This window comes from Primulina huaijiensis, chromosome 4, assembly GCF_012295235.1.
Source record: "Primulina huaijiensis isolate GDHJ02 chromosome 4, ASM1229523v2, whole genome shotgun sequence".
Classification (NCBI taxonomy): Eukaryota; Viridiplantae; Streptophyta; class Magnoliopsida; order Lamiales; family Gesneriaceae; genus Primulina; species Primulina huaijiensis.
The window spans coordinates 20,058,702-20,084,240 of record NC_133309.1 but is presented as its reverse complement, the minus strand read 5'-3'; the positions used below and the strand labels follow the sequence as shown (position 1 = coordinate 20,084,240).

Here is a 25,539-nt window from a genome sequence, read left to right as displayed (position 1 = left end):
TTTCAAAAATAATAATTTTGATATTTTAAAAGTCTCCCGTTTGCCCAAAACCGGCTTCCCGGATAAAATCAAGCTAATCTCGTAAAATAATTTGAACTCTACCATTTTTAGCAAAATTTAATCACATTTAATCATATTAATAAACCTTGAAAATATTTATTGAAAAATATTTATTTTATCTTGTCGTCCCCGGTCTTCTTTCCGCAGCCTATTATCGAATATTCGGGTAAAATCTACAAATTTCATAAAATCATGCAATTAGACCCTTAATCATATAGTATGCATCATGTAAGCGTTTAAAATCAATTAAATAAAGCAATTAAACAATTTAAATCATTTGCATGCATGTAATTTACGTGGGTTGACCTTTTGACATTACAAGTTTAAAGCTTTTAGCTTGTGTTTAAACTGTGTAACTAAAATAAGTGGGATCAGTTCGGGCTTGTATCAATTCAGTTATGGGAAGAACTGAACTGATATCAGTTGAACTGATCATATCAGTTTTAAAACAATAGTTAAACAGTTAAGGACACATGATATGTTTATGGACGTTCGAAGACTTCAACTGCTCCTACGTCACCCCTTCTACCACCTCGGGTAGGATCCACTGGAAGACTTTGATTTATACAACACCTTGTACAAACCCACTCCAGAAGGGCAGCACCCGACTAGAACTCCTAGCACTCAAGATTGCAGAGAGCACCTTACAATTTGCATAATGTTTGACGTCTTCATGCCAAGACTACAAACATAATCTTTAATGTCTTTGTGTGAAGACTCACTCATCTAAACAATAAACTCAACTCTTTGTATATGTGAGTGATTGTGTTTGAATGTGTGAGAACTGATTTATCAGTACAACACGAAGGTGTTCTCACACAACTGGGCTAACTGATTTTAGTAAGCTGATATGAGATGAACGTGCCCTCTGTTTTCTTCACACACCGGTATTTAGTTGTAGTTCCGATTCTTCTTGTCTTCAATGGTCTTTGATCTGGTATTTATAGGCACTCAACTGACCGTATATGAAGACTCAATAATAATGTCTGTTGCATTCGCATGTGATTCCTTTGGACATGTCTTGTCATTCTGACAATTGTTCTGGAAGCTTTTCTCTTTTCAGCTTTGCTGCAACGTCCATTATCGAATGTGAAGTATCTTATAGCTTGTAGCTTAGCTGGATTCCATTAAATAGTCTAGTCGTGACATACGAACAGATTAGTTACAACTGATGCTTCTGAACTGGTCTGGTGAAATAAGTTTGGACTGATTTCACTGTATAAGTTCTTTTGTTCAGCTGGGTTCTTCATCAGTTGAGCTCTTCACAAGCTGGCCAGGCTTCTGAAGGTCTATTGTTGAACCACCTATCAGTTGGACAATCAGTTGAAATGTTCTTTGATATATCAGTTGGAATGGTTCAGTTTTGGCAATCAGTTGGCACTTTCGATTGGCGTCTCGACAGCTTCAGTTTTGGTTTCGGGAACTGATCAGTTTGGGATCTGATCAGTTTCGACTTCTGCACACTAGATAAATTTGTTAGAAACAAAATAATAAGTTTTGTTAACATCAAAATAAAGATTGCGAACAAGAAATGTTCCAACATATGGCATATTAAATATGAAAATTTCGAAAATGGTGTCTTTCGAAATGTTTTTACATGCCGAGAAGTATTTTTAACCAGTAATCGATTTTTGACGAAAACAAGGATTTTTTGGAAACTCAACAAATATTTTCGAAAACTTTCCTAAACGAGATATTTTTCCTATATTCTAATGGTCCTATTGGGCTTATTATACTTAGGTTATTGTACCCAATCGTCTACCTTATTATTTATGTCAAAAGTTGTCATTTTCAAGCCCTAAAACTCTTCAATCACACGTCTCAAGCATAAGGGTCCTAGGGTTTTCTCTCCCTAGCCACACGCACACATAGACTCACGTCCAAGGCTTCTTCTTCAAGGGTTTTTGACAGAAAAACGCAGCAAGGTCTTCCCCGTCTCTCCGGCAACGTCTCCTCGCGTGGAATTGTTTATTCATGTGTGAATCATGCAAAGGCAAGCCTTATTCCTTACTTTTCTCATCGTTCATACCATATTATATGTGAATATGTGTTTTTGCATGAAAAATCAGACATCCTTCTTATATTTTCGTTTTTGTTGCATATACATGAAAAACTTGTATTCTTTTGACATGAAACCCATTGTATTGATGATGCACAAGGGGCTCCAAGGTTAGGGTTGATATGGGCTCAATTTAGGGGCTGTTAAGGGATCCTAGATGGGGTTGTACAGGGGCTGGACTGGAAGGGAGAGGGCTAAACAAAATTATTGGTTCTTGAGGGCTAGGGCGCGGCTTTGGGAAGGAAATAGAAAGGAGGCTGCGCGGGTTGCTTTCCAGGTGAGGGGCTGGGCTCGTGAGGGTCCTAGCATTGAGCCATGGTGGTCCATGCGCGGCGGGGGAGGTTGGAACTGGCAGGCGCTTGGCTAGGGACCAACCTAGACGTGCCACACGCAAGAGTTGAATAACCATGCACGTCCTCATGCATGGCTCGCTAGGGTTGGTCCAGTAGAGTCTTAAGGGTTTTGTCTTAGTCTTAGGAAGGCTGGTCAGGGTCTGGTCTAGATGGTTAAGGGCTAGGATCGAAGGAGCTCATGGAAGGTTAGGGCTAGGGTTTCGTTAATGAGGTGCAGGAAATTCAAAAGCTTGCTAAACTTTTGTGAGGGTTCTAAATGGCATAAATTGGGTTGAAAAGGGGTTGGTTAGGTGTTATTAAGCTATGGTAAAAGTTTGGTTAAGATTCGAGTTGATTCGGGTTAAAATCGAGATTTCGGTTCAAGTTTTAAAAAAATTACGAATTTAGTCGAGGGGCTTAAGTTTACGTCTAATAAATGTTCATGGGTGTGTTTTAGGGTGTTATAGTAGGTTTGGATGGATTCGGGAAGAAGTTTTAAGGTCTAGGAGTAAAATGGGAAAGTTAGGGCTTCAGGGGCAAAACTGTCATTTTACACCTGAAAAATATTAGGAGTCCTTGCAGTGACCTGAATGCTGTAATGAATATTAAATGTTTATTTTGAAAGGTTATGGAGTTTTTGATGGAAAATGATAAATGCTAAAAGACGGGTTGCATGCTTGGTTTAAAAGAAAATGATATCTATGCATGTATTTTTATAAAGTGATGGAAATGCTGAAAACGTTTTGAATGAAGTGACTTAATTGTGATGGTAAGGAAATGGAGATTCGTGAGGGACTAAGCCCCAGTAGAATCCGTTTACAGGACTAAGCCTCGTGGGAACCCAATAACGATTTTCCATATGCCAAGGCCCAGTAACGAAAAAGTGGTTGCTGGTTTCCTCGCCAACTATAAGCCAAGGCACAGAATGGAAATGTAACATCACGTGCTAAAATAACTAATACTACTTTAAAATTTGCGGAAAATAAAAATTTTTCTTATTTAAATAGTAAACCCTCGCTTCTGAATTTAAATAAAATGATCGACTAAATTCTTGAAAATAATCCAAATACAAAATATTTCCATGGCATAAAAAAATATCATTTATCACTACTGTAAAAGCGTTATCTAAAACGAGCATTTGAAAATACTTGTTTGCCAACAAAATTTTGAATAAATAAAAATCAGAGTAAAAAGTTTAATGTGCAGAAAATCCTTTCATAACAATAGCGTCCTCGGGTTTGCACTGCACACAGTCCGAGCAAGCTCACTGGTCAGCATCTCCTGTCTCCTCAAAAGCATCAACATCTGCATCCAACTAGTCTAGTGAGTCTAAAGATTCAACGCGCATAAACCATGAATAGCAAATAGTACTTAATGAAATCAGATGTCTTTGAAAGTAACGTGTACAAAATAACAGCTGAACATACATAAACATAGACGTGTCATAACTGCATAAACATTTTCATAAAAGTGCTTCCTATCATAACATACATAATCATACTTAATTTTACGTAGAAATATATTCAAAGCAAGTGGCCCGTAAAATAAATCGCCTGATCAGACTAAACAACAGTACTGGGCTGGCAGTGATAACCACAGCCTTTCAACCGGATGTCCACTCCCACATACATAAATCTCCGGTCATACTTTACTGGGTGGAGAGGTCCTCGGTCATGTTTTACCATTTTCCAATCCCATAATCATAAATCCTCAGTCATGCTTTACCGGGTGTCTACAAGACAAATCACATACCTCCAAAATAAAATATTTTTTTTGCACGTCAATCATACTTACAACGTCGTGGGCTTCGTTGCAACGCTCTGGACATGCTGCCTCAACCACATCAGCAAAGATCCATGAAATCCCAACGAAGCCTACAACAAAAAACTTGAAAAAATTTGAAGAACATGCACAAATTTTCACAGCTTGAGCGGTTTTGCGATAAAAATCATATCTCTCTCATTTATTATTAGAAATTACGAATTTGTTATCGAATCGAAGATAACACAGAGTGCTACAAATCATATGTTGAAAAATTTCCCAGAAAACCAACATATAAGTCACAGAATTAGAAATAACAGATGGTGACGGGTTTTGTGAAAGAGAAATTTCACAGCATATGAAGATTTACGATAAAAATCATATTTCCCTTGTTTCTTATTATAAAATTACAAATTTTCTATCGAATCGAAGGTAACACAGAGTTCTACAAATCATATGTTGAACACGTTCCCAAAAAACCAACCTATAAGTCGCAGAATTCGAAATAACAGAGGGTGATGGGTTATGTGACACAGAAATTTCATAGCTTGTGCAGTTTTACGATAAAAAACCATATATTCCTCGTTTCTTATCAGAAAATGTGAATTACTATATAATCGAAGATAACACATAGTGCTACAAATCATATGTTGAAAATGTTTCCAGAAAACTGACGAATAAACCGCAAGAATCGAAATGACAGCAAATGACGAGTTTTGTGACTCAAAATTTTCCAGAAATCGTTTAAACCATAATCTATCGAACTTTGCATATAACGAAAAAATTTTCAAGGGCAATATACATAAAAATACATAATATGACGAGATCGATGCGTAAAAGACAAGTTTATACATGTTGTTGTGTCTAAACGCTTGAATAAACGAATACCGGCGCGAGGATATATGGAGGATGAACGGAGGACGATTCATTGACGTTTTTCTTGACAAAAACTCATCAAAATCTCCAGAATATTGCTAGGATGAGTGCTCAAGAGGCTGATGCTCAAGGGAGGCGCAACCCTAGCTTTTTCCTCCAAAAGTAACGTGTATGTGTGTGTGCTTTGGTGTGTGTGATTAGGTGTAGGTGTGTGTGATTAGTATAAGTAATTAGGGTTAGGAAAAGTCTAATAAAATAAATTAATAGGCTAAACTCATACTAATTTAATTATTTAGACCCACTCACAAAATCTAATAAAATATTCAAGTACCAAATTTTTAGATTAAAATCTCCAAATTTCGAAATAGGTAAATGGAGTACTTGAATCTTAATTTAACTTAAATACTAATTAAATAATTTAAAAATTCATTATAAAAATATTTTACACCCAATTTAAGAATTAAATCCTCAAATTCCAAATTTACATTTACAGTGCTTAAAATCTTATAAATAGTCTAATAATTTAAATTGAATTTTAAAATACTAAAATTTATATACCATTTAAAATAACTAATTTTCTTGGCTTAAATAAAAATATAACATTTAATTTTATCGCCTTAATCGTCTCCGATCTCCGATCCCCGGCCAAGCATCGAATATTCGCCTGAAAAATTCAAACTCAAAAAATGCATTTAAATCTCATAAAAATAAACATATAAATGTTTAAAATAAATTAAAAATTTTGAATTCATCATTTAATTCTTTTAAATCAATTAAATTAATTAACCTATTAAATTATGCATACGGTTTACGTGTACTGATTTTTGGGCACTACAAGAAAAGTGGTTACTGTTGCCCCGTCGCCTGGTACCATTGTTACAACTGAGATTGATCAATCGACCGGAAAATGAAAGGATGGTCACAATTAACGAACGGATTTCACCCAAAAGGAAATGTATAGTTATATGTATATGATGATGAAAGGAAAAATATATGAGGAAAGAAAATATTTAAGTTTATGCATATTCATGTTAAAGTTATTTTATTAAAATTATTTTTCACCGTTGTATGTGGATGTATACGTATTACTTGTTACTATGGTTAAGGCTTGCTGAGTCAATAGACTCACTAGGTGTAAATCATGCAAGTGTGGATTTTACTGTTGAGATAGGAGGGTTGGATGACTGAACTGGCTGGACGGATGGTACACTAACCCGATGACCTTTGCTAGTTTTTTCGCATAGTTATGCTTTTATATTACTTTAAAGATTTTGATGACTTTTGGAAGTCAGGGTGGTTTTTGAGAGGAGTTATAGCGTTTCATGCTATTTTTTAAAAATGCTAGTTTTAGGTTTGGTTTGACGTTTACGATTTTATGACTTTTACTGAGTTTTGAGTAAAATAGATGGTGAGTTATATATATATGGAGTATATCAATAGCTCATGTGTAATTCAAGTCCTCATCCCTCCCCGTGACTGCTTGCACCGAGTTAAGGGAGTCCAAAATGTCGATAATTAATGGGGTGAGTGGTGAGTTATGGTCGGTGGTTTGTGGTTGTCATAATTAAGATAACCACAAACCAAACGTTAAGGGAGCTCTATAAATAGAGATCTCCTCCTCTCATTCTAATCTTCTCAAAATTCATTCATCTCTTCTCTCGAGCATCTCTAATTCTTTGAGCATGTAGTTCTATAATATTTGTAAACTGTTTTGTTCTCCTTTATTAAGAAAGTGTGTTCTTATTGGAAACATAGTGAGAGGTCGTAAATAAAAAAAAATATTATAGTGTAATCTTTTCATGTTGCATGTGGTTTTTATCCTAATAAATTTTTGAGTTTTTCATGTAAATTTCGGTGTCCAATTTCATTCTTTGTTTTCATATTTATATCTCAAGTTGTCGCACCTGTGACCAACAAGCAGTATTAGAGCCTTGGTTTAAAATTTCATAAAATATTGAGTATGCTATGTGGTTGCCTATACTGATGTTTCACATCAGAAAAGATTTTTTGAGAATTTTTATTTAGGCGTGATTATTTTTTTCAGTCTACTAAATTGTTGTAGGCAAAATGGAAGGCAGATACGAGATAACAAAGTTCAATGAAAGAAATTTTCTACTGTGGAAAATAAAGATACAAGCATTTTTAAAAAAGAAAAATTGTTTGGCGGCTATCGGGGATAGACCGAGGGAATTGATAGACGATGAAAAGTGGAATGAGATGAATGATAATGTTATGGCAAATTTACGCATGACTATAGCAGACGAAGTACTGTCAAGTATCTCAGAGATAAAGACGACAAAAGATATTTGAGATACTCTGACAAAAATATACGAGGTCAAGTAACTGTACAACATGATTTTCCTAATGAGAAGGGTTTATACTCTTCAGATGGTGAAATCCTCAACGACCCTCAACGACGATTGACTATATCAACACACTAAATACTCTATTTAGTATTTACCCGATTCACCTCGATGGGGTATACAATAGAGGAAAATGAAAGTGCAGAGCTTTTACTTCAAAGTCTACAAGATTCATACGATCAACTTAACCAACAATATCCTTATGAGATCTTTAAAATTGGACGATGTCTCAACTGCAATTTTCAGATAAGAAAGCCGACGGAAGAATAAGGAAGATATGTTGGGCACTTCGAAGCAAGTAGAGGCTTTACCGATGATAAGAGGGAGATTTATGAGCCATGACTCCAGTGGGAGCCAAAGCCAAGGTAGGTCAAAGTCAAGAAGTAAAAATAAAAATATTTACTAGTTTAAATATGGCGATCATGGCTACTTCAAGAAAGAGCGTACGAGGAGCGAGAAAGGTTCTCAAGTAAGTGAATTATTCAGCGAAGCAGCAACAGTTGCAGAAGATAGATACAAATTTTGAGACTCATGGATTATGAATTCAGGAGCGACATTGCATATAACGTCTTAGAGGGAATGGTTCGATTATAATGAACCAGTCTCGGGAGGATCTGTATTCATAGAAAATGATCATGCCTTAGAAATCGCTGGGATCGGTACCATAAAAATAAAAATATTTTATGGAACCATTCGTACCATATAGGAGGTACGACATGTGAAGGGGTTGACGAAGAATTTTTTGTCCTTAGGGAAATTGGATGATATCGGGTGCAAAGCCAACATCGAGAACGTGAACATGAAAATTGTGAAGGGCGCGCTTGTGATTGTGAACGCGGAAAAAGTTGTTGCAAATCTGTATGAACTTTTGGGATACATAAAGAGGTGGAAGTAGTCTACTAAATTGTTGTAGACATAATGGCGGGCAGATGCAAGATAACAAAGTTCAATAGGAGCAATTTTATGTTGTGGAAAATGACAGACGATGTAAAATTGAATGAGATGAATAATAATGTTGTTTCCAATTTACACATGACTATAACAGACGAAGTACTGTCAAGTGTCTCAGAGATAAAGACAACAAAAGATATTTGGGATACTCCGACAAAAATATACGAGATCAAGTCACTGGAAAACATGATTTTCCTAAAGATAAGACTTTATAATCTTCGGATGACGAAATCTTCATCGATGACCGACTATATCAACACACTAAATACACTAAATATCAAAGTCTATCAGATTTATATGATCAACTTATCATTAACTTAACCAACAATATCCTTACGGATCTTTAAAATTTGACGATGTTTTAACTGCGGTTCTTAGAGAAGAAAACCGATGTAAGAATAAGGAAGATATGTTGGTAAATTCGAAGCAAGCAGAGGCTTTACCGATGATAAGAGGAAGATTTATGAATTATGACTCCAGTGGGAGCCAAAAGAGAGGTAGGTCAAAGTCAAAAAGTAAAAAAAAATATTTACTAGTTTAAATGTGGCGGTAATGGCTACTTCAAGAAAGAGTGTACGAGGAACGGAAAGGGTTCTCAAGGAAGTGGTGAAATATTATTGAGCGAAGCAACAATAGTTGCAAAAGACAGACACAAATTTTGTGATTCATGGATTATGGATTCAGGAGCTACATGGCATATGACGTCTTAGAGGGAATGATTCGATCATAATGAACCAGTCTCAAGAGGATATATATTCATGGAAAATGATCATGCCTTGAAAATCGTTGGGATCGGTACCATAAAAATAAAAATATTTTATGGAACCATACGCACCATACAAGATGTAAGACATGTGAAGGGTTGACGAAAAATTTGTCTTCAGGGCAATTGGATGATATCGGGTGCAAACCTTGTATCAAGAACATTAACATAAAAATTGCGAAGGGCGCGCTTGTGGTTGTGAAAGCGAATCTGACTTCATTCTAATCCGTTCTACACAAGACTGCGATCCGAAACTGGATTCCCCTCTTTGATCTATGTGATTCTAGAATCACAATTCTTTGTCCGTTACATGGGTGAAGAACTTTTGGATGTCAGTGACTTGCTGAATATTACACCGGCATACTTCAAAGGAAATAAAAAACTTGATCTGCCCTGGTTTGAGCCTGATGTTTTCCCGGTGGTTTGCAACAGGACCTCTTCATCTGGTGTGAAACCCTCTAAGTATGTCATGCTATCTACCTCTCTTATCCATGCCCAGATCGATTTTGGACTTCAAAAAATTCAGAATGCCAAAGAGCTTATTGCCCATTATGAGGCTCATGTGGCAGACTCTAGATTGCTTCTTGATGTGGTCGTCTATTCTAGACAAAAAGAGGGAGATGATGCTGAAGCTGTTGCAAAAATGTTTGATGGAGATGCTCCTTTGTTTGCTTGGTTTATTTAGTTGGTTTTATTATCTCTTTTATTAGGTTGTTTGATTCGCCTTTATTGTTAGCGTCTTGATAAATACCATTTAATGAATTGCTCAGTTTTCTGGTTTCTCGTGTTGCAATATTTCTAACAGTACTGCTCTAAAAACATCTGATTTAAGTTGTTTAAATTCAGGGGGAGACGGGTCTCTCACTCTGGGGGAGTTGCGTGCTAACTCAAGGGAGTTTTGTTGATTAGTATTTTTGTATGTTTTGTCTACAAAGACAAAAAAAGGTAGATTGAAAATAATATAATTTATTCCTTAATTATAGTTTCATTTTTGATAATATTGTGTATATTAAATTATAAAGTTTTATCTTTCTATACTATTAAGATCTTCAATAAACTCTAGATATGATAGATTTATATTTAAAATATTTTATTTCCTAATGAAATTCTTGTTTTCATGTCTTGTAGGATTTTTTTTAATGAATAAACTCTAAGACAAAAGAAGCTGATAATCAAATATAGATGCTGGGATCGATTAATGAAGTAGAGATTTCACCATTATCATTTTTCCAAAAAATACAGATTGACATTTTTGGTGCAAGATATATAACTTTTGATTTTTATATTATGGCATCATATAATCTCATACTAAAACAACAGAGTGAACATGAAGGCTACTTGGGTGCCAATAGGTATGATGATGATAGACCCATGAGTTCAAAGAGAATGTGAATCACTGCTAGAGCTATATCAGACCATATAGTATAGACTAATCTTATTGTTTGCACTCTCTCCACAATAGATTTTAATCTTCTTGTTAAAATTTGGTGTCTCCATAAAACTTCTTTCACAGTTCACGCCGCCTCACGCCGCCAACCATATCATACGACAACTGTAGCAACTTGACACAACCTACTACGATAACTTTCCAACAAGTATCTTATCCTGATACTTTTCTCACCAAAACATGTTGAATCAAAAAAATTTATCAATAAGCAAATCTAAATTAATAAGTTGTTCAAGACAACTTCATGAATGAGAAAAATTAAAATTTAAGTAACTAATTTAACCATTCAGATAATTAAAATCACATGAATATATGCCATATTTATATTATCGTAATGGAAAATAACTAATTTAGTCATCTAAGTTGTCATATTTGTTTTTGATACTCCAACTTATCAAAGTTCTACTTTCGTAATGTAATTTTGATTGTTGTTCTTATTTCGCCAAAGTGATGACGTGATGTTGAAAATTTAATCAATTTTTCGATGTCACGTGAACATTTTTCAGTTCCACATCAATGCTATGGTGAAATAGAAGTAAAACTAACAAATCACAAAGTTATAGAAATTAAACACAACTTTAACAAATTAGATGACAAAAAAAGAAAATATGACAACTTAACTATTTTTCTATTTTATTTTATTAAATATAAGATCTTAAGAGTTGTTATTTTTTCTATGGCAAAAACTTGTGTGAGTCTGTCTAACGGGTCGTATTTTGTGAGACGGATCTCATATTTGAGTCATCCATGAAAAAGTATTATTTTTTATGCTAAGAGTATTACTTTTTATTGTAAATATCGGTAAGGTTAACCCGTCTCACAGATAAAAATTCGTGAAACATCTCACAAGACATTCTCATTTTCTATAATACAGCCCTAAAAAATCTATATATGCGCTTTTTATGAAAAATAAAATATAATAAAGCTAAATATTTAAAAAACCAAGATTACTAAACTCTCCCTGAGGCCTGCATTAACCCCGAGCTAAACCCATATCCGCCACACTTCGAATAAGAAATATGTACTCACAAGCACCTCCGCTTTCCTCCGCGTCGGCGCAGGCTTCGCCGCTTCAGCTGGCGGTGGCGGCCTTATTCGGCGCCTCTGTTATGGCGATCTCTGCGTTCTACATCCACAAGCGCAGCGTTGATCAAGTCCTCGATCGCCTCATCTACATCCGCCGCCGCCACCTCAACTCCCAACCCCTCTCCGATGAAGAAGAATTCGAATCTCCCGATTTCAATGACAGCAGTAACAGCTTAAATTTTTTTCAACACGTCGAGAACTTGTCGAGTTCATTTCATAACGAGGAGGGTAATCATGGTCGGGAGTGTAAAGTTTCATCTTCAGTGCCAAATGTGAGTGTTTCGAAGGACGAGTGGATTAATGAGGTATCTGGTGCGCATACGCGATCTGCGGTTTCAAGATCATTGGATAAGATTGGTTCGATTCTTTCTTATTTCCCGCCACCAGGGACAGAGCAAAAAGATAGTATGTTATTTTTTTCTTTAATATTCAACTTTCAGCACCATTTTGCGACCATTCTGTTTTACAATGACGTAAATACTGAAAATTGATGTGTCCTTCATCCAGGTCAAGTCTAAGTTATGGCAGTGCTATTGGTTTCAAGATTAAATTATTTGGTTTATTTCATTATAGTTCAGTAGTTTTGATTTTTCGTACTTAACTGTTATTCCTAAAGTTTCTACTCCTTGTAGTCGTGATGTGTTCTTACAAATTGTAGGACGAATTATGTGTTCTAGTCTTGATGTGTTCTTATGAATTGTAGGACGAATTATGTGTTTTAACTGATAATTCTCTGTGTAGGAGAGGAGCTATATGTCAGTCATTGTGGTCCAATGTTGCGGGTTGGATCTGTTGGTAGGCTGGTGACCGCAAGATTAACCGGTGGTTATGCATTTGAAAGCACTGGATATTCTTACGATGAAAGAACTGAGCTTTCAGAAAGAGAGGATCATGATCTATCTTATGAAAATGTAAAAGTTGGTCTTAGGTTATATATAGTTTCATGTGTTTGAATTTTGTTTTTTTCTATTATTTTTCTATGGACTTTAAGAAGTATTACAAGATAACACAATACATAATGGCATTGTTGTGTGATAGTGGGGTTAAACCTGGTGTTTATTTCTTACTTGGTGAAACTTAGGTGGCATTCTACTCCCTACATGGTGTGATGGAATAAAAAATTTCGAATATCTGGATTAAAGAACTGATCGCTATTAATTTCTGTGTTTCCCTTCTTTAGCACTAAAATGTTTATTAGTTATAACATTGCTTATGAAAATTCTCTGTGATTTTCAGGATGTTGATGCAGTTGGTCAAGATCCATCCGTTGTTCCAGCACAAGCAGAAAATGGGAGTCACAGTCATGTTCTAGAAACTGATTTATTAGTGGCTGAAACAATAGCTGATATGGATCATGGTGCCATAAAGGTTGATACAGCTCCAGCAAATATTTTGGGGAATGATACTGTTTCAAGCAGCAACATTATTCCTTTGCATGGTATTTCACCTTCCTGTGATTCAAGGCTTTGTCAGGGAATTTTCGTTTTTTAAGATTTTTTGTCAACACTAGGTTTCGTTTCTAATGCTCGTCAAAATGTTCAAAATCAGACTTAGTGAGCGTCGAAGAACTAGAAGTACTGAAGCTGATTTGTGAATGTTTAGAATTACGGGAGAAGTATGTATTTAGAGAAACACTTGCTCCCTGGGCAAAAAAAGTAAAGAAATCTGTTTCATCCAAAGTTAAAGAGGAACCTTATCACTTCACCCCTGTTGAAGCAACTTCTGTGAGTTGTCCTAGCTCTCTCAGCTGCAGTGATTAGCTGTAAACTATATCACTTAGATTGTGTACTACTTATTTACGTGACTCAGTTCTGTTCCTTGCATACAGCATCACTTCAAAATGGAAGATGGAGTAGTCCATGTTTATGCAACCAAGAGGGGTAAACTTTCAGGAGGCTACTAGCATAGATTGAATAGATTTGTACACGAATCCATTCTTAGATGGTTTTAATAAATCACTAACTGTATATTCTTCAAAACATTTCAGATACTGAAGAGCTTTTTCCTGTTCCCAGTTCAACAACTTTCTTCACGGATATGCATTACTCCTAAAAGTAATGTCCATTGGAAATGTTCGCTCTGCGTGCCACCATCGATTACGATTTCTGGAAGAAGTAATATTGCTGAATTCCGCCCTTTTCTGATCATCTGATGGTCTTCGTCAATTTGGCCACTTATGAATTGTATCTATTTACAGAAATTCCGCCTCCACTTACTGATGACTGCGGATAGGGAGTTTGTAGCTCAGAAGAGCGCACCTCATCGCGATTTCTACAATATCAGGAAAGTAGATACTCACGTGCATCACTCTGCTTGCATGAACCAGAAGCTCCTTCTCCGGTTCATCAAATCAAAGTTAAGAAAAGAACCTGATGAGGTATACAAATTGTGATGTTATTGCTCACATTATGCTACACATTATAAGTTGTTTTGTACATTTTAGCATTAAGTTCCCTTTGATGCTCCACTGAATGGTAACTTTATTGTGAGGCAGGTGGTTATCTATTGTGATGGACAGTATCTTACACTGAAGGAAGTCTTTGACAGTTTGGAGTTGACTGGGTTTGAATTACTGAGTCATCTACATATATATTTTTTTCACTTTGTAGCTTTTTATCATTTTATTAATATTAATTGATATAATGGTCGACTCTGTTTCAGGTATGATCTTAATGTCGATTTGTTAGACGTGCATGCTGATAAGAGTACCTTTCACCGATTTGATAAATTCAATCTCAAGTACAACCCTTGTGGACAGAGTCGGCTTAGGGAGATCTTTCTGAAGCAGGATAACCTCATCCAAGGTCTGTTGCGTATGCAAAGAAGTATATGTATGCTTGCCTTTTAAAGCGATGCTTGATGATATCTAATGTGATTAATTTGTGGGAGATAATAACGTGGGCAATAAAGCTAGTCTCAATGCATTATTATTTTGAAGGAACTGTTGATATTATTTGGGCGGAAAATTTATTCTCTTTCTATCCAAATCTCTTAAAACTTTGCTCCTGTTAAACTTAGATATCTTTTGAAGAGTAATTGTGTATACCAACTAAACTTTGGCCATTGGATACAGAAAAATAGACACTTATTATCTTGTCCCTGCTGAATTTCAATCAACAGTCACTACTGTGTTTCCTATCATTATAATGACGAAGAAATGGCACTGCGAAATCTGTTAACTCGATGCTAGATCGTTTATATTTCACTGCTTTAAGATGAGGCGAAATTTTCAGGCTAATCAGTGGTGGGATAACTAGAATAATCGTCAAAGCTTTTCCTCTTGAGAAACTTGATTAGGAATGCTTAAAGCTCAAGGATAGATTGACTTCAAATTGTCTTCTCTTTCCAGGGCGCTTCCTGGCTGAAGTGACAAAGCAGATTTTGTCAGATCTGGAAGTAAGTAAGTACCAGGTGAGGCTTCATCAGCGGTTGTTTTTTCTGTTCTTTTTCATTTTTTTTTCTGCTTTTGGATTATATCCAGCAACTAGTGCTCACTTCCAATACCCCACATTTTAGACATAATAATGTTGTCTACTAGTGGAATCATATGCGTATACAATAGTCTGAATGTTGAAGAATTGAAAAGGCTACCAGTCAAGGTATATATTAAATCCATAAAGCTTCATCATCATACTACTATTTCTTGCTTTTGGCACATAATGCTATTTAAATCCCTCGATGCACATCCTATGTCTGTGTCAAGGGAGGACTCTTACTTTCTCTATTTGATCGCTTACTGGTCATTTCCTCCCATAATTATGGATGAGATGAGTGATTTCTTGTTCACTTTCATCCTGAAAGGTCAACAAGTAGGAGAACTAAAATATTTCTCTGGTGACCAATATCGTTGCTCACATTTACTTTAGACTAGTATCCCTTGGAATGCATCCGTGCACAAAAAAAATTCTAATGTAAAATATTTTAAAATTAATTAAAATAAAAAATATATAGATTATTTTTATATGATTTTGGTTTTTAGAATAATTTTTAAATGAGAAATATGATAATTTGAATTTGGATAAGATATAGGTAAGATTCAAATAAATTTGTATACTAATAAATTTACGATACTATAGTTTTTCTTGAATAAAGAATGTTAAAAAAAATAAGGATAAATTTGGTATTTACTAAAAAGACGGACCATGATACCAAAATTTGTTATAATATGATCTCGAGTTTAATAATGTAGGCTATATAGTATAGATATGTGGGGTGACAGGTGACTGATGTCTGGAAATTGATGATTTTGAAGCTTTTCTTTTGTTGTGTTTGTCAGACAATGCTACATTTCTGGGACCTAATGTGACATGACTTGGTGTTTGTCTTTACCGATAATCTCTTGGTTAATGAAGGCAACGAACAAAGTCCTGTCCAGAGAGATAGGCACGATATCATCCTTTAAAGCTGGGTGCTTCTTGCCATACGTTTGAAATGCTTGTGTTAATTTATATTTTTGAAAACAATCAAATATATGCATGCAAAATGAGGCCACTATCACTCTTAGCTAAGTAAATGCTAATATTTTTTGAGATCCATAATGGAGGTACCCGAGAACGACTTCTTTAGTGTACATTCTTTTTAAAGAACCAACTTACACTTTTGTAACTGAGTTTGACAAGGTCAATTATTTATTTGGTAATTGATGAAATTAGATTGTTGAATGCCACACAACTTTACTCAGTTTCCATGAATTCCAATTTCATCATATTCTTTGTAGTTGGCTGAGTATCGGATATCAATTTATGGGAGGAAGCAGAGTGAATGGGATCAGCTGGCAAGTTGGTTCGTGAACAATTGCCTTTGTAGTGATAATGCAGTTTGGTTGATTCAGGTAACTTGAAATATGTTTTAGGTTTGTTATAACGCCTGACTATATAAAATAAGGGTGTATTTGGCTTGATTTATTTGGAACGAAAAATTTTAAATCCATAATAATAAATTCATTGGTTTATTTTGATAAATTCTTTTAATGGATTTTTAATCCTTAATTAGTTTATTTTTGAATCGTTGTAATGGATTTAAATTCTTCTCCACATTGAGTCATTTCAAATACTTCTTTCAAATATTCCCTCCAACCCAAATGCATCCTTAAATGATTGTCTTATGATTAGGATACTTAATTTTGCCTTTTCTTTTTAACGGTGTAACATTTAACCTTTGCATGACTGTAATTCTAGTTTAATAACTTTTGAACCGAGGAGTTATTATTAACAATTGCATCCATACTAACGATTTTACATTAGTTGGTTTTGAACTTCTATTTACTTGAATTTTAGGATCTAGCCTCTCGATAGAGTACTCATACTCTGGTTGCATATGTGATACGTCCCTGTACTTTGAGCTTTTAAATTACCGTTAAAACCTTGCCATTATGGTAAAAGTAGCCAAGTGGAATAACAATGGAAAATGTTGGCTGGTTTGGTTGCTTGATCCTGCCCTGTTCATTATTTTATCCTATCTCTGTAGCAACTTTTGAGATGTTCAGTTATTTGTTCCTTTTGTCCCTCATGTAGACCAACTTAGCGGTTAGCCCCTTTCATCGCTCTTGGGTTGCGCCTCACATTGCCATGTTTCCACAAGTTTTTATCTGACCAATTTTCTAGAGTTATCTTTGTTTGACATGTATTTATTTTACTGGTTCAATCGTGCAGCTACCAAGGTTATACAATGTCTATAGGAGTATGGGAACGGTCACATCCTTTCAGAATATATTAGACAATATCTTTATTCCTCTTTTTGAGGTCACAGTGGATCCAAATTCACACCCTCACCTGCATCTTTTCTTATTGCAGGTTTGCTTTAGAATTCTCTTTTTAAATCTTACCCTTGATGATATGATTAATCATCAAAATCTTCTTGTGCAAGCCTTATGCTTTATCAACCACAGTCCAGATCCAGACTCTTTATATTATTTACTTTTACTTGAGGATCGTTCAACATTCAATATTATGGCATTTTCAATTAATCTGATATATCCTGTAAAAAAACATATTTTCATGATACAAACATTCCTCTCTCAAAGGGATTTATTTGATTAAACACAGATTTGGAGGCCCATTACGATTATTTGAGTGATTTATGATTTTATTGAGCATCAAGTTTTTTGTTTCCTCTTTATGACCATAACTCACGACAGATGTGAGGATATTAATTTGACTGAAGTTTTTTCCATCTTATGCTTACTATTCGCATGGTAGTTTGACAAATTTCTTAATGTTTTAGCCTGGATGACTGGTATTTTTTGATGGTTTTTCATCTTATGTGAGGAATTTACTTGGCACAAGTCTTGTTTGGTAAACCAAGTTTAAAATCAACAGGGTGATATCAGTTGTATGCAGGCTCTTCCTCACTTGTTTTGTTAAAGGATCTATAAACCTTACGTAACTAGCATGATAGCTTAGCTTGAAAAAAATATATTTGTTTCTTCTAATTTAATTTGTCAACATGTTGTTAAAGTTGCTTTCTCCCAATCCAAATAATCAATTTACTGTTATTTACATAATGGTTCGTCACACACTGCATGATTTTCTCCTCCTTTTCTTCGTGCGCAATGACTTTTTTTATTTTCTGTTATGAGATATCTAACTTCGTGCCTAATGTTTCTCAGTGAAGGTTGTAGGATTCGATGTCGTAGATGATGAAAGTAAACCGGAGAGACGCCCTACGAAACACATGCCACATCCTTCAGAGTGGACAAATGAATTCAATCCTGCCTTTTCTTATTATGCTTATTACTGCTATGCAAACTTGTATACACTTAATAAGGTCATTTTTATTTAAATTACGTGAAATGAAGCAGTTGTCAGCTTGGATAAACATCTAAATCTTTGCTAGAAGTTTTGCTTGTTGACTTTTAATTTCGAGTTCTCGACCACATGTTAATTCATGTTTTGATAAATTTCCTTCAGCTACGTGAAGTAAAAGGATTGCCAACAATAAGATTTAGGCCTCACTGCGGGGAGGTTTTATTCTGACTCACCTTTTTCTAATATGAAGATGTCTCATAGTTTTTATTCTAAAATTTGTTTGTCGTCAAGCAGGCTGGTGATACTGACCATTTAGCCGCTGGGTTTCTTCTGTGCCATAATATATCACATGGTATTAATTTGCGGAAGTCCCCAGTTTTGCAATATCTTTACTATCTTGCTCAGGTTTGTTACTTAACTGTTGCTTCATCACTTAGCTGAGACCGAGCAAAATTTTTTCTATAAATTCATGTAGAACATATGAAATGGAATTCTTGTGTACCATTTAGAAATTTGAAAATGCTATACTACTTGAAGTCGCAAAAGCAAGTTGTTTAAAAATAAAAACTCTTCAATCTAGATGCCACATCTTTTGTAACATCTCAGGCTCAGCACATGCTATTCTGGAAATTTAAGCGAATGCATGATGGACTGTTTAGATTGAGCATTTCATGGTGGCTGCTAATTTGCTGTAAAACATCTCAGTACTATTCTATATTCGAGTTTCTCCTCTAAGTACTCATGTTTTGATTTATTTCTTCCTGTATATTTTGCATTTGAGATATAACTAGTCTCCGTAAGCTGATTTGCATTTCCAGATTGGTTTAGCCATGTCTCCGCTAAGCAACAACTCGCTTTTCTTGGATTACCATCGGAATCCATTTCCTATATTCTTCCAACGAGGCTTAAAAGTCTCCCTCTCCACTGATGATCCTCTACAAATTCACTTGACAAAAGAACCTCTTGTGGAAGAATATAGTATGGCTGCAAAGGTTTCTTTACTTCTATCTTTCCCATTTTTCATTTCCAACACATGCATATATCTTAAAAATAATTATCAGGTGTGGAAGCTTAGTTCATGTGATCTCTGTGAAATAGCTCGGAATTCTGTCTACCAGTCTGGTTTTACTCATGCAGCCAAGGTTAGAATTTTTAAGATATGATGCTTTTGATAGCATTATAAATTGACACGACTGTTGAATTTTGTTTGAACATAAAAAAAATGTATCCTGAAAGACTCTACATTGAGATATATCAGAGTTCTAGTAATAACTGATATTACCTCAGCTTATTAAAATTTTCGTGTTGATTTTTTCAAGTATATCAAAGAAACAGTCAATTTGGACATTCTTCAATGTGTTGATTGTTAATAGATATGATTTTGATTGTGCTTTTAGTTACACTGGCTTGGAGATGAATATTTCAAAAGAGGCCCTTTAGGAAATGAAATACACAAGACTAATGTACCCAACATTCGCATTTCCTTCAGACACGAGGTTAGCTTTGATTCGTGTTTCTTCCTCGTATCACCAATTGTGGTATATATACTTAATTTTCCGAAAGATCTGGCGTTCTCGGGCTGATTTTAGTTGGAAAATTGCATCTGAGTTCATTGTAACATGCTAGTTACTTTCAATTTCCGCCGCCTCTAATGGGGCATTTTTGCAGACATGGGTAGCGGAGATGCAGTATCTTTATGGAGGAAATGCCAGGCTTCCTTCAGAAGTTGAGCACTAATGGAAAAACAGAATTCAATAACCTTTCTTATACCACAGATTACAATTTGAACCACCATTAACCGTTCCGAATAGCCAAACTATTGAATTCATCTTATCGGCATGATATTTTTAGCATTTACGTGCCTATTACACCATCCTCTTGAAAAGCCGAATGCTCTACCATCGTGTTTGTTGGTAAACCACATATCAGATTGCTTGATGCTCAAATTCCGAAGAAGATGTCGTCTCGGCCTAGTTTTGTCTCTTCATGTGGTGAAGAGGATGTAACATGGAATTTATTCCAATTTACAGTTATGTTAATATGTTTCAGTGCTCTCATTATAGTCTTTTAGAAATAAAATATTGAAATTCTGTAATTTGATTTGATATTATAAATTTATGATCGACAATAGGGATGTAATCGAGTCGAGCTGAGGCGAACTTTTGAATGTTTGAGCTTGGCTCGTTTATAATCGAGCCGAGCTCGAGCTTTATTTAACGAATATATGCATGGCTCACGAGCTTATTCAAGCCTTTATCGAGCCACTTAATAAATATGAATTATACATTTAAAATTTCATTAAATTAATTAAAAAGTAAATTATATATTTAAAGAAAAATATATTATTCTTATTTAAATTTGTAAATTTATTATAATAAATAAATTTAATAGATTTTTCTATATATTTCATAAACAATATGCAAAATCAATAAATCAAATATCAAAATTATTATTTTTTTCATCTAAAAGATTACTCATGAACTTACCAACGAACACGTTCACGAGCTAAGGAGCCGAAAATTGTAAAGCTTGAGTTTGGTTTGTTTATCTTAACGAGTTTCATTAAACGAGCTCAAACAAGCTTTTATCGAATCGAGCTTCGAATAGCTCACAAACGGTTTGGTTCATTTACATCTCTAATCGACAACAAGATTTTATCATAATTCTTTTTTGGAGGCGAACTCAGATTCCGCCCTATTGGACGAGGTACCACAAGTGGGGTGGCGGATAGTTGTCTCGTGGATATAAGCTTACTTTTCTATTTTCTTTCTTGGTCGTATACTATTCAGAGTCCGAAGTTATATCAATAAGTTGGTTAGTCATTAACTTACCATTTTTTAGAAAAGTAAGTATCTTGAGAGACGGTCTCACGAATCTTTATCGGGTCAATCTTACCGATATTCACAATAAAAAGTAATACTCTTAGCATAAAAAGTAATATTTTTTTATGGATGACCTAAATAAGATATTCGATTCACGAAATTGATCCGTGAGATCGTCTCACAAGAATTTTTGTGATTTCAAAATTTTTAATGTGCAATTATAAAAATAGCCATAGCACCATGATATGCAGGGACAGAGCTAAGATTTTTTTTCATAAACTTAGTATTCTAAAATAATTAATTATTAAAAAATTTGAAATATAGTTTCCACCGCCTGTCCAAGGTTGAGCCATGGGATTTGACGGCGGTGATAAGCCGGAGGAAGGTGAGGATGACGTCAAGTCATCATGCCCCTTATGCCCTGGGCGAACAATAGAAATAAATAATTTTTTGACTTGTAGAGATCTTAGGTTTGAGGCTTGGGGAGGTGAAAGAAACCACTGTCAAGGGTGGGATATTGCTATGAGTAATGGAGCATGTGGAAAGCCTGTGAGGGAAAAGGCCCTAAGGGAGCCCAACAACGCCTTTTATTATAATGACAATGAGCTATCCCGATCTTGGGCTCCCTTACTAGCTCAATTGGTACAAATTCTTATGAATCTAAGTACTTACCTTGGAGGTCTTATGTTCGAGATTTGGAGAGGCGAAAAAAACCACTGCTAGGGGTGGGATATTGCTATGAGTAATGGCGCATGTGGAAAGCCCGTTAGGGAAAAGGCCCTATAAGGGAGCCTATGATCGGGATAGTTTATGGTCATTACAATCAATTGGTACCAAGTCTTATGAATCTATGTATTTATCATGGAGGTCTTAAGTTCGAGACTTGGGGAGGCGAAAGAAACCACTACCAAGGGTGGGATAGTGCTATTAATAATGGCGCATGTTTAAATCCCGTGAGGGAAAAGGCCCTAAAAGGGAGCCCAAGATCTAGATAGCCCATGGTTATTATAATGACCATGGGCTCTCCTGATATTGGGCTCCTTTTCAGAGCCTTTTACCTCACAGGCTTTCCATATACGCCATAACTCATAGCATTATCACAATCCTGACAATGGTTTCTTTCGCATCCCCAAGTCTCGAATCTAAGACCTCCAGGATAAGTACTTAGGCTCGAGACTTGGGGAGACGAAAGAAACCACTGTCAGGGATGAGATAATGCTATGAGTAATAGCGCATGTGGAAAGTCAGTGAGGGAAAATGCCCTGTAAGGGAGCTCAAGATCGGAATAGCCCATGGTCATTATATAAATATATTCAATGTTTACTACATTTTATTATTTTGGATTACCTTGCAAACTCTTGGCATTCTTATAAGCTTTCGTATTCTCTTAGCACTATAATCGTTTATAGCAGAAAAAGTCCGAGCATTTCTTAAAAATATTCCAAAATGACTATCTACTCTATAAATATTCTCGCTATTTACTTCGCTTCAGTCATTAGGGAAAAATCCATGGTGACCATGTTTAAGATGTTGTAAGCTTTTGGGCTTCCTAAATTTTTGGGATTCAATTTCCAATAATGAGTTTCTTTTTGCTTGATAAGATGGAGCATGGTTCTGTGTTTTCACTATTCAAGGTGAGAATATCATTACAAAATATGTTCGCAAAAATGTTCGATCTGCCGACAGTAGGTCTAAGTTCTTTTTCTGCCTTTCTAGAAGGCAATTATGCTCATTGGAGGGTTGAATTCTCACACCGAAAAATTCTTAGCCATGGAAACCATCACATCAAAGTTTGATGCCAATTGGTCCGAAATATGGATCAAGATCTTCATAGCAATGGTGGTGATGAAAGAATCTCAATCTCTATAATTTGTCATCCCAATTTGTTATCTCCTCATGCAATTGAAAATCAAGCTGGTGGATTCTATCACACTCCACGATTGGAACACCGTGGAATCATATGTCAAAAAAAATATTCCAACCGTCGGTAAAGATTGAGATGGGAGAGGAACTAGAAAATAAAAGGCCTACTCCTAAGGCTATTAAGGTCAAAACTACAGCCAAAAATAAAAATAAAATTGGTTCTCTTCAGACACAGATTCCGAGAGAAGATTCCCCTGAATAAAGTGTTAAGTGCCTCCAAGAAAGCAAGTGAGCCCAAGGGAAAGACCACCAAGATTAAGAACAAGGTTGAAAAGCCTAAAATCAAGTTAATCAAGCATCTCAATGCTCCACTTGTGTCAGCTTTAATCTCAATCATCCCTATTTCTAGCTTGAAAAGAATCAAAATTTTTGAACAAGAGGAGATTGTCCATCGGCCCAGTTTTCTTCTCATTGACCCAAAAGCCAAAGGCAATGGTATCCTTGAGATAGAACTCAAAATCTCGAATGTTCAAGCGCCATCAACGTTACAATGGAGCATGTTAACCAAAGCTCAAAGGAAAATATGGGTGAGTTTGACAGATGGGTGCGTTAGGTCAGTGGGGGACCACTGTATTTAATGGTAGCAATGCATTTTTTCAAAATGCATTTTGTCAAAACCGTGTCAAATTGGTTGATGGCTACAGAAAAGGAATATTGCTTCCTTTGTTCACACGGGAGAATTCACTTATAAATATGTGCATAATTTGCATTGTAAGAATCATCCTAACAAGTTTTTCAGCATTGTGCAAAGAAAAAACAAAGAGTGTTTTTTCTTGAGTGTGAGGCTTTCTTGTGAGTTAGAGAAAATATTTTCTCCGTTATACTCGGTGTTGAGATTGTGAGAGATAAAGTGTTATATACACTTGTAATATTTTCTCCATATAATAAAGATTTGTAGTAGCTCCGTGGACGTAGCCTATCTTGGGTGAACCACGTAAATCTTTGTATTCTTGTTGATTATTTTATTCCGCATTTTTGGGTACTATATTATCGTCGTGATTGCCATCGTTTCGGTGTAATTTCTCAACAACTGGTATCAGAGCCTTGTTGTAAAATTTCTTAGAATTTTGAGTATGCTCTGTGGTTGTAGCTTTTTCTGATCTTCCACATCAGAAAAGATTTTTTAGATTTTTTGCTAAGGCTAGAGATGGCCGGAGATGATGGATTAGAACTGGGAATCAACAAATTCAAGGATGATGATTGTGAGCTCCTTGATCGACAGGTGTTAGATGTGATACGATTGACACTAACGAAGAATGTGACACATAATGTGGCGGAGGCACAAACCACAAAAGAGTTAATGTCCATTTTATCGGACATGTACGAGAAGCCATCAGTAAAAAACAAAGTACATCTCATGAAAAAGCTATTCAACTTGAAAATGGGATAAGGTGCTTCGGTGGCTAAACACATCAATGAGTTCAACACGATTGTTTCTCAGCTAACATGGGTTGAAATTAATTTTGATGATGAGATTCGTGCACTTATTCTTTTGGCGTCTTTACCAAATGTTTGGGAACCAATGTGGGCAGGGTTAGCAACTCTGTTGGAAATAGAAAGCTACAATTCAATGATGTCAGAGATCAAATTCTTGCTGAAAAAGTTCGCAGAATGGATTCTGATGAAGGAACATCATCAAGATCTGCTCTAAATCTCGAGAACAGAGGAAGATGCAGGAGTGGCGAAAAGAGTTCTAACCGATGGCTCGATAGGTCCAAGTCAAGAAATGGAAAAAAAACATTTTTGAAAAGAATTTGAAGTGTTAGAGCTGTGGTGTAACGGTCACTTAAGAATGAACTGCAAATCAACAAAGAATAATGCAAATGTTGTTGCTGATGAGGTATATGATGCTCTATTACAATCCATGAAAAGCTCAGTTGATTCTTGGGTTATGGACTCAGGAGCTTCATTTCATACCACTGGTAATCGTAATGTATTCGATAATTACATCGCTGGCGATTACGAAAAAGTTTTATTGGCTGATGAAAAGCCTTTGGAAATAGTTGGTATGAGTGATGTCCGGATGAAGATGTCAAATGGATTTGTCTGAAAAATGAACAAAGTCAGACATGTACCAAAATTGACACGCAATTTGATCTCAGTGGGACAGCTCGATGACGAAGGCCATAATGTGACCTTTGGTGATGGTTCCTAGAAAGTAAAAAAGGAGCCATGATTGTTATTCGAGGAAAGAAAACTGGAACACTTTATATGACTTCCAGTTGCAAAGATACATTAGCAACCGTAGATGCTGGAGCTAATTCAAGTCTATGGCATTGTAGGCTTGGGCATATGAGTGAGAAGGGAATAAAGATGCTTGTATCAAACGAGAAGCTACCGGAATTAAAGA

The 25,539-nt window shown here is 35.6% G+C and overlaps 1 pseudogene; it reads left to right on the top strand.

Moving 5' to 3' along the window:
* The first annotated feature begins 11,604 nt into the window (after positions 1-11,604).
* LOC140975359 (AMP deaminase-like) lies at positions 11,605-20,581 on the top strand (annotated as a pseudogene).
* The last annotated feature ends 4,958 nt before the right edge of the window (positions 20,582-25,539 follow it).